The sequence below is a fragment of the Rhinoraja longicauda genome, chromosome 7, assembly GCF_053455715.1.
Source record: "Rhinoraja longicauda isolate Sanriku21f chromosome 7, sRhiLon1.1, whole genome shotgun sequence".
In the NCBI taxonomy this organism is placed as follows: domain Eukaryota; kingdom Metazoa; phylum Chordata; class Chondrichthyes; order Rajiformes; family Arhynchobatidae; genus Rhinoraja; species Rhinoraja longicauda.
The window spans coordinates 5,895,572-5,906,747 of record NC_135959.1 but is presented as its reverse complement, the minus strand read 5'-3'; positions in this window follow the sequence as shown (position 1 = coordinate 5,906,747).

The window sequence follows — 11,176 nt, the reverse complement described above, 5'->3', positions numbered from 1 at the left end:
TGCCCTTGTCCTCCAGAGATGCCGCCTGACCCGCTGAGTTACTCCAACACTTTTGTGTATAACTTCCCTAAAAGTAATATAAGGTTCATGGTCCACATTTTCCAGGATACATGATAAGGGAATAACGTTTAGTGCAAGGTAAAGCCATCAAAGTCCGATGAAGGATAGTCTGAGGATCACCACTGAGGTAGATAGTAGTTCAGCGCTGCTCTCTGGTTGCGGTAGGATGGTTCAGTTGCCTGATAACAGCTGGGAAGAAACTGTCCCTGAATCTGGAGGTGTGCGTTTTCACACTTCTGTACCTCTTGCCCGATGGGAGAGGGGAGAAGAGGGAGTGGCCGGAGTGCGACTGGTCAAAGGCCCTGCTTCCACACGGTATAAATCTATGACTCCATCTCACCAGAAGAAAGAATGATGAGATATGAGTAGAATAAGACCTTATTCAACATACCCACTTTAATTTAATGATTTGGTCTCCTAATTTGAGGAAGGACACCCTTGTGATCGAGGCAGTGCAGCGTAGGTTCACGGGATTGATCCCTGGGATGGAGGGGACTGTCGTATGAGGAAAGATTGAAAAGACTGGGCTTGTATTCACTGGAGTTTAGAAGGGTGAGAGGGAATCTTATAGAGACGTATAAAATTATAAAAGGACTGGACAAGCTAGATGCAGGAAAAATGTTCCCAATGTTGGGGGAAGTCCAGAATCAGGGGCCACACACAGTCTAAGAATAAAGGGGAGGCCATTTAAAACTGAGGTGAGAAGGAACTTTTTCACCCAGAGAGTTGTGAATTTGTGGCATTCTCCGCCACAGAGGGCAGTGGAGGCCAAATCACTGGATGGATTTAAGAGAGAGTTAGATAGAGCTCTAGGGGCTAGTGGAATCAAGGGATATGGGGAGAAGGCAGGCACGGGTTATTGATTGTGGATGATCAGCCATGATCACAATGAATGGTGGTGCTGGCTCGAAGGGCCGAACGGCCTCTTCCTGCACCTATTCTCTATGTTTCTATGTTTCTAAAAAGCTGGAGTAACTCAGCGGGACAGGCAGCATCTCTGAAGAGACGTAATGGGTGACGATTCAGGTCGAGACCCTTCTTCAGACTGAGAGTGAGGGGAGAGGGAGACACAGAGATAAGGAGTGGCATTCTGAAGAAGGGTCTCGACCCTTCTCGACCCTACACACACTAGGGACAATTTTTACTGCCAATTAACCTACATACCTGTACGTCTTTGGAGTGTGGGAGGAAACCGAAGATCTCGGAGAAAACCCACACAGGTCACGGGGAGAACGTACAAACTCCGTACAGACGGCGCCCGAAGGCAAGCTAACAGCATGTAACCTGGTGGCACAGTGGTAGAGTTGCTGCCTCACAGCGCCAGAGACCCAGGTTCAATCCTGACTACGGGCACTGTCTGAACGGAGTTTGCATCTTCTCCCCGTGACTGCGTGAGCTTTCTCCTGGTGCTCCGGTTTCCTCCCACACACCCAAACTCATACAAGTTTGTAGGTGAACAGGCCTCTGTAAATTGTCCCTGGTGTGCAGGACAGAACCAGTGCTGGGGTGATCGATGGTCGACGTGGACTCGGTGGGCCAAAGGGCCGGTTTCCACGCTGTGTCTCTAAACCAAACCTAAACATCTATTATTTATCACTTTAGTCATATATAATAATTCAGCACGGAAACAGGGTCTTCGGCCCAACTCGACCATGCCGACCAACGTTTGGGCCAGATTGTCCCTCGTGTGTAGGGATAGAACTCGTGTGAACGGGCGATCGCTGGTCGGCGCGGACACAGTGGGCCGAAGGGCCTGTTTCCACGCTGCTTCTCGAAACCTAAACCTAAATCAGAGAGTCACTTAATTTAGATTTTAGATTTTTTTGATTTTCTTTTAGATTTAGAGATACAGCGTGGAAACAGGCCCTTCGGCCCACCGCACATTAATACTAGGGACAATCCTACACACACTAGGGACAATTTTTACTGCCAATTAACCTACATACCTGTACGTCTTTGGAGTGTGGGAGGAAACCGAAGATCTCGGAGAAAACCCACACAGGTCACGGGGAGAACGTACAAACTCCGTACAGACGGCGCCCGTAGTCAGGATCGAACCTACGTCTCCGGCGTTGCATTCGCTGTAAGGCAGCAACTCTACCGCTGCGCCACCGTGCCGCCCTTTAAAACCAAGCTTGCCTTCCAGCCAGTCCAAATCCATTCAGTATAGTCAATAGTCAATAGTCAATTTATTTGTCACATACACATAAATGTGCAGTGAAATGAAAAATTGCCCGCAGTTCAACAATAAGACCAATAAGAATAATCAATAAAAATGCAATAACACATACAATCATAAACCAACACCAAACAAAAGAAACATCCATCACAGTGAGTCTCCTCCAGTCCCCTCCTCACTGTGATGGAAGGCCAGAATGTATTTTCTCTTCCCCTGCCGTCTTCTCCCATGGTCAGGCTGTTGGAGTTGCCACGTCAGGGCGGTCGGGGCTCCCAACATTGAAGCCCCCGCCGAGCGGAAAAAATCATTGGCCTGTTACTCCTGTTCTACACTGGCTCTGTGAGACGTGCAGGCATAGATGTGGTAGACATCCAGAAGATCATCAGGTCACCAGTGATAGGAGCAGAATTAGGCCATTCGGCCCATCATGTCTACCCCGCCGTTCAAACATGGCTGATCTATCTCTCCCTCCTAACCCCATTCTCCTGCCTTCTCCCCGTAACCTTTGACACCCATTTTCAGAATATTTCAGAGGTACGGTGTGGCATGGTGGCGCGGTGGTAGAGTTGCTGCCTCACAGCGCCGGAGACCCGGGTTCGATCCCGACTACGGGTTCCTGTCTGTACGGACTTTGTACGTTCTCCCCGTGACCTGCGTGGGTTTTCTCCGAGATCTTCGGTTTCCTCCCACACTCCAAAGGCGTACAGGTACGTAGGTTAATTGGCTTGGTATATTAGACAATAGACAATAGGTGCAGGAGGAGGCCATTCGGCCCTTTGAGCCAGCACCGCCATTCAATGTGATCATGGCTGATCATTCTCAATCAGTACCCCGTTCCTGCCTTCTCCCCATACCCCCTGCCTCCGCTATCCTTAAGAGCTCTATCTAGTTCTCTCTTGAATGCATTCAGAGAATTGGCCTCCACTGCCTTCTGAGGCAGAGAATTCCACAGATTCACAACTCTCTCACTGAAAAGGTTTTTCCTCATCTCAGTTCTAAATGGCCTACCCCTTATTCTTAAACTGTGGGCCCTTGTTCTGGACTCCCCCAACATTGGGAACATGTTTCCTGCGTCTAACGTGTCCAATCACTTAATAATCTTATATGTTTCGATAAGATCCCCTCTCACCCTTCTAAATTCCAGTGTATACAAGCCTAGTCACTCCAGTCTTTCATCATACGACAGTCCCGCCATTCCGGGAATTAACCTAGTAAATCTACGCTGCACGCCCTCAATAGCAAGAATATCCTTCCTCACATTTGGAGACCAAAACTGCACACAGTACTCCAGGTGCGGTCTCACAAGGGCCCTGTACAACTGCAGACTCCCCCAACATTGGGAACATGTTTCTTGCCTCTAACGTGTCCAACCCCTTAATAATCTTATACGTTTCGATAAGATCTCCTCTCATCCTTCTAAATTCCAGTGTATACAAGCCTCGTCGCTAAATGTAACAATTGTCCCTAGTGTGTGTGGGATACTGTTAGTGCGCGGGGATCGCTGATCGGCGCGGACCCGGTGGGCCGAAAGGGCCTGTTTCCGCGCTGTATCTCTAAACTCACACTCGGGACAGTTCACGGAAGTCAATCAATAGACAATAGACAATAGACAATAGGTGCAGGAGTAGGCCATTCAGCCCTTCGAGCCAGCACCGCCATTCAATGCGATCATGGCTGATCACTCTCAATCAGTACCGCGTTCGTGCCTTCTCCCCATACCCCTTCACTCCGCTATCCTTAAGAGCTCTATCCAGCTCTCTCTTGAAAGCATCCAACGAACTGGCCTCCACTGCCTTCTGAGGCAGAGAATTCCACACCTTCACCACCCTCTGACTGAAAAAGTTCTTCCTCATCTCCGTTCTAAATGGCCTACCCCTTATTCTCAAACTGTGGCCCCTTGTTCTGGACTCCCCCAACATTGGGAACATGTTATCTGCCTCTAATGTGTCCAATCCCCTAATTATCTTATATGTTTCAATAAGATCCCCCCTCATCCTTCTAAATTCCAGTGTATACAAGCCCAATCGCTCCAGCCTTTCAACATACGACAGTCCCGCCATTCCGGGAATTAACCTAGTGAACCTACGCTGCACGCCCTCCATAGCAAGAATATCCTTCCTCAAATTTGGAGACCAAAACTGCACACAGTACTCCAGGTGCGGTCTCACCAGGGCCCGGTACAACTGTAGAAGGACCTCTTTGCTCCTATACTCAACTCCTCTTGTTACGAAGGCCAACATTCCATTGGCTTTCTTCACTGCCTGCTGAACCTGCATGCTTCCTTTCATTGACTGATGCACTAGGACACCCAGATCTCGTTGAACTCCCCCTCCTCCTAACTTGACACCATTCAGATAATAATCTGCCTTTCTATTCTTACTTCCAAACCTGCGCGCCTTTGGGTTGCGAGAGGAAACCGGAGCTCATAAGGTCATAAGGTCATAAGTGATAGGAATAGAATTAGGCCATTCGGCCCATCCAAGTCTACTCCGCCATTCAATCGTGGCTGATTTAACTCTCCCTCCTAACCCCATTCTCCTGCCTTCTCCCCATAACCTCTGACACCTGCACTAATCAACAATCTATCTATCTCTACCTTAAAAATATCCACTGACTTGGCCTCCACAGCTTTCTGGGGCAAAAAATTCCACAGATTCACCGCCCAATGGCTAAAGACTATGACATCTGTGATGTGTGGGAATAAAACTGCAGATGCTGGTACAAATCGAGGGTAGACACAAAATGCTGCAGTAACTCAGCGGGGTCAGGCATCATCTCTGGAGAGAAGGAATGGATGACGTTTTGGATCGAGACCCTTCTTCAGACTGATGTCAGGGGAGGGGGTGGTACATAGATAGACAATAGACAATTGTGCAGGAGGAGGCCATTCGACCCTTCGAGCCAGCACCGCCATTCAATGTGATCATGGCTGATCATTCTCAATCAGTACCCCGTTCCTGCCTTCTCCCCATACCCCCTGACTCCGCTATCCTTAAGAGCTCTATCTAACTCTCTCTTGATTGCATTCAGAGAATTGGCCTCCACTGCCTTCTGAGGCAGAGAATTCCACAGATTCACAACTCTCTGACTGAAAAAGTTTTTCCTCGTCTCAGTTCTAAATGGCCTACCCCTTATTCTTAAACTGTGGCCCCTTGTTCTGGACTCCCACAACATTGGGAACATGTTTCCTGCCTCTAACGTGTCCAACCCCTTAATAATCTTATACGTTTCGATAAGATCTTCTCTCATCCTCCTAAATTCCAGTGGATACAAGCTAGATAGATTGTAATCGGAGACAGGAAGACTAGTGGGAGAACTGGAAGAGGAAGGAGATAGAGAGGGTAAGCAGGAACTATCTGAAGTTAGAGAAGTCAATGTTCATACCGCTGGGGTGTAAACTACCCAAGCGAAATATGAGGTGCTGTTCCTCCAATTTGCGCTGGGCCTCACTCTGACAATGGAGGAGGCCCAGGACAGAAAGGTCAGATTGCGAATGGGAGGGGGAGTTGAAGTGCTGGGCCACCGGGAGAAAACCCGCGCAGGTCACGGGGGAGAGCGGACAAACTCCACACGCAGACAGCTCCCGTGGTCGGGATGGAACCCCGGGTCGGTGGCGCCGTGAGGCAGCAACTCTAGCGCTGCGCCACCGTGCCGCACCCTTAAAGCCCGAGGTTCAAATAAACCCGTAGAAAATCACGACGAAGGACGTTCGAACACTCTAAATCCTTCCGAACCTACAGAGGTGGTGGGACTATTGCCTCCGGCGCAAGATGGCCGCCTGGGGCCCGCTGAGATACAACAAAAAAAGTGCGATAAGTTAGAAAATAGTGTGATTGTTTTATTTTTAAAAAAGCCGCTGAAAATTTTATACATATACATGTCCAGCCAAAAGATCATCATCTATTATCACTTAAGGCAAAAGAAAGATAATGCATACAATAATGAAACAAAAAACATGTACATCGATCGGTATACTACATTTAAAGATCCTCCTGCCCCCAAATGCTTAGGACAGAGTATGGGAAAGTATACACACAAGTTAACAAGATTCAAATGAAAGTGTATTATTTTTTATTCTAATAGTGCCTTTACAGCGAGTTTATTCATCCCATAGAGTACCAATTTTCAGTCTGTGTGTTAGGTCATAAGGTCATAAGTAATAGGAATAGAATTAGGCCATTCGGCCCATCGGGTCCACTGCGCCATTCAATCGCGGCTGGTCTATCTCTCCCTCCCAACCCCATTCTCCTGCCTTCTCCCCACAACCCCTGACACCCGCACTAATCAAGAATCGATCCATCTCTGCCTTAAGAATGTCTATTGACTTGGCCTCCACCCGCCTTCTGTGGCAAAGAATTCCACAGATTCACCACCACCCTCTGAATAAAAGAATTCCTCCTCATCTCCTTCCTGAAGGAACGTCCTTTAATTCTGATGCTGTGACCTCTGGTCCTAGACTCTACATAGAAACATAGAAAATAGGTGCAGGAGTAGGCCATTCGGCCCTTCGAGCCTGCACTGCCATTCAATATGATCATGGCTGATCATCCAACTCAGTATCCCGTACCTGCCTTCTCTCCATACCCCCTGATCCCTTTAGCCACAAGGGCCACATCTAACTCCCTCTTAAATATAGCCAATGAACTGGCCTCAACTATCTTCTGTGGCAGAGAATTCCACAGATTCACCACTCTCTGTGTGAAAAAGACTTTCTCATCTCGGTCCTAAAAGACTTCCCCCTTATCCTTAAACTGTGAACCCTTGTTCTGGACTTCCCCAACATCAGGAACAATCTTCCTGCATCTAGCCTGTCCAACCTCTCCCACTGGTGGAAACATCCTCTCCACATCCACCCTATCCAGGCCTTTCACTATTCGGTAAGTTTCAATGAGGTCCCCCCCCCCTCATCCTTCTAACCTCCAGCGAGACAGGCCCAGTGCCGACAAACGCTCATCGTATGTTAACCCATTCATTCCTGGGATCATTCTTGTAAACCTCCTCTAAACCCTCTCCAGAGCCAGCACATCCTTCCTCAGATACGGTGCCCAAAATTGCTCACAATGCTCCAAATACGGCCTTAGTTCTTTAACTGGGTGTGAATCCTGAAACTCTGTAGCCAACAGTGTCACGGGAATATCTTCCCCAGAAGAACAGCAATGGTTCAGGAAGTAGACAAACCATCACCTTCTCAAGAGTTAGGGAATAGATTCTGGCCAACGCCGACATCTAGGGGTTGCCAACTATCTCACTCCCAAATAAGGGACAAGGTGACATCACTGCCCCTTGCCCCACGTGACCTCACACAGCCAGTGGCCACGTGCTCCCGCTCCACCAATGGCGGCTGCCCGGGCCGGGAGGCGGGTTGCTATGCAACCTTCGTCAGGCGGATGCCCTGGCCTCCGGACCTACACTGTCCAAACCTACAGCGGCCCCCTGGCCTACAGTGTCCGGGCCTACAGTGTCCGGGCCTACAGTGTCCGGGCCTACAGTGTCCGGGCCTACAGTGTCCGGGCCTACAGTGTCCGGGCCTACAGTGTCCGGGCCTACAGTGTCCGGGCCTACAGTGTCCGGGCCTACAGTGTCCGGGCCTACAGTGTCCGGGCCTACAGTGTCCGGGCCTACAGTGCCTGGGCCTACAGAGCCTTCCCGAGCCTGATACGGGACAAGGGCTGTCCAGTACGGGACAAACCAATTTAGTCCAATATCAGGGATGTCCCGGCTAATAGGGGACAGTTGGCAACCCTACCGACATCCTGAATAAATAACAAAATCAAAGCCCGTGGCGATTCATTCCTTCCTCTGGCTTCACATTTCACGCCTCTTCTATCCTTAAATCACACTTTTTGTCTTTTCATCTCTGACCTTTGCCCGGCCGCCTTCCAATCAAACCCCCCCTACCTGAACTCGCCAGACCTTGTCATAAGTTCACAGGTGACAGAAGCAGAATTGGGCCATTCGGCCCATCGAGTCCACTCCGCCATTCAATCAATAGGAAGACTTCGACCCCCGAGACTGAGTGGAGCAGAGCCTGGAAAGATGCCAATGCCAACAACGGAGAGAGGTCATCACAGACCCCCACCGTGAAACCAGCGGGATTTCACCTCCATCGCAAGCGATGGCCGACCCTGGACAGGATCCGCACCCTCCAGGCAAGAATAGCCCATCACCTGCACAAGTGGGGGGTGACAGAGGAGACAGCCCTGCTTGCGACTGCGTTTATCCAGACCAGACCATCCCACACATCGTGAATGACCGCTCACTGAGGCTTTTCCCTGGTGGCATCAAGGCAGGCCCATCCACCCAGCAACTGCTGCTGCCCCGGCCTGGATGTCTACCCTCGGCCTACAACTTTAGGCTGTGCACGCAAGAAGAAGAAGAAGCTCATGGCTGGTCCATCTCCCCCTCCTAACCCCATTCTCCTGCCTTCTCCCCATCACCCCTGACACCCCGTACTAATCTATCGTACTTGTCCTGCCCCCACCCCACCTCTCCTTCAGCTTTCTCCTTCTCCTTCCCCCCCTCCCCATTCCCGGCTCCACACCCCCTACCTACCATCAGTCTGAAGAGAGCCCCAATCTGAAACGTTGCCTGTCCATGTTCACCATGTTACACACACCAACACTTCAACTAAAGCCTCTGTATCCATTGAATTTGGAAAAACTTGTGGAACAATAAGATTTCATTCAGTGCTTTCCAGAAACGCCTCCGTTCAGTTCAGGGATACAGTGTGGAAACCGACCCTTGGGCCCACTGAGTCCGTGCCGACCGGCGATCACCTACACACTAGTTCTATCCCACACACACACACTGGGAACATTTTTTTTTACAGAAGCCAATTAACCTACGGAGCTGCACGTCTTTGGGATGCGGGAGGAAACCGGAGCACCCGGAGAAGACCCACACGGGTCACTGGGAGAACGTACAAAGTTCGTATCGGCAGCAGGACCAGAGGCTGGGATCGAACCCGGGTCTCTGGCGCGGTGAGGCAGAAACTCTACCGTGCTGCCCCTAATGCCGTGTAATCTCACCAAGGCAGAACAAGCTTGGGTTGAAGAAGGGTCTCGACCCGAAACGTCACCTATTCCTTTTTTTCTCCTCCAGAGATGCTGTCTGACCCGCTGAGTTACCCCAGCCTAAGCGTGTCTGACCAAGCTTGAACGATAACACAAGGGACTGCGATGAATGTTGCTGGTTCTGTCTGTCTTTCTCCCCGGAACGTCACCAAGTCCTGTAGTCCCGACTCAATCGTGACCCAACCTCAGGCTAAAGTACATTCACACCTCCCCCCCCCCCCCCTCACACAAACCCCTCCTGACAAAGGCAAATATAACTCAAATGGTGCGGATGGACAGAGAGAGAGAATGAGAGAATGAGGGAGAGAGAGAATGAGAAAGAGGGAGAGGGGGGGGAGAGAGAAAAGGGTAGTGAGAGAGGGAGAGAGAGAGAATGAGAGGGGGAGAGAGAGAGTGGGGGAGAAGGGGGAGGAGAGAAAAGGGTAGAGAGAGGGGGAGAGAGAGAGAATGAGAAAGAGGGAGAGGGGGGAGGAGAGAAAATGGTAGAGAGAGGGGGAGAGAGAATGAGAAAGAGGGAGAGGGGGAGGAGAGAAAATGGTAGAGAGAGAGGGAGAGAGAGAGAGTGAGAGGGGGAGAGGGAGAGAGAGAGGGAGAGAGATACGGAGAGAGGGAGGGAGGGAGGGGAGAGAGAGAAAGAGTTAAGGAGGGGGAGGGGAAGGGGAGGGGGAGAGATAGAGGGGAGAGAGAGGGAGAGGGAGAGGGAAGGGAGAGAGAGAGAGCGGGGAGGAGGAGTGAGAGAGTTATGGAGGGAGGGAGGGAGGGAGGGAGGGAGAGTGAGAGAGAGAATTCAGAGAGGGAGAGGGAGAGGGAGAGGGAGAGAGAGAGAGAGAGAACAAAACTGCTTTTACTGCTTTTAATAATAATGTCGCTTATTTTAATCCCACACACCCCCCCCCCCCCCCCCCCCCACACCCCCCCAAAATAAAAACCTCTTGCTCGACTTCACGACTCCCACTAATCTTTGCCAGCTACTCCTCCACTTAAGGAAATAATAGATTCACAATTGCTTTAGCTACGATACTTAAACATGCACCTAACAGAATCTAAAACAGAGATAGGCTTAAGATACACAGGGGAAATGTTGTGGGCCACGAAGCTTTAAGCGGGCGGCAAAGTCTTCCGACAACCATTTCCCAAGGGCTTAAAACTAACCGTATTATCCAAGTAAAGTAACTGCTGCAAATGGGGATGAGTTGCCTTACACGTACGTGTACGTAAAGAACCGATTATAAAGCACGAGCCTTCTAAAAGCCGATTCTTTTCAAACTGATAAAGAACAGCAGAAGCTTTTCTCTTTTTTTTCCCCACCCCCCCCCCCCCCCCCACCCTTCCCGCCCTCCCCCCCTTCCCGCCCTCCCGCCCCCCCCTCCCGCCCGCCCAAGCCCGGCCGCTAATATTTACACGTTGTTTACAAAGTTTCATAAATACAGTTCGGTTCAGAAGAGGGAGAGAGAGAGAGAGCGAGCCTGCTGGGGCTTTGTGGCGGATGTGAAGCTCCCAGGCGATGGAGGTGTCTTTCGATGGGGTGCGGGGGGGGTGTCGCGATGCGTCGCCGCAACCCGCCGTCTTCGAGCGCGGCGGGACGCGTTTTCCCCTCCGCGCCGCTGAAACCCTCTTCGCTTTCGCTCGGCAGTCCCCTCTCGCCCCTCCCCCCCCCACCCACACCTCGCTTTGGAACGAGAGGCGACCTTGGCCCCGCCCGACCGCCGCCGCTTCCAGAAGAGTCCGCGTGCGCCCTGGCTGCCGAACAGGCGGTGGAGATATCCCACGTTCCAGCTGATACAGGTGGATTAGTTCAATTGTTTTCATTTCTTTCCTCCTCGCCCCACCCCCACCCCCCCCCCCCCGTCCCCGTCCCCGTCCT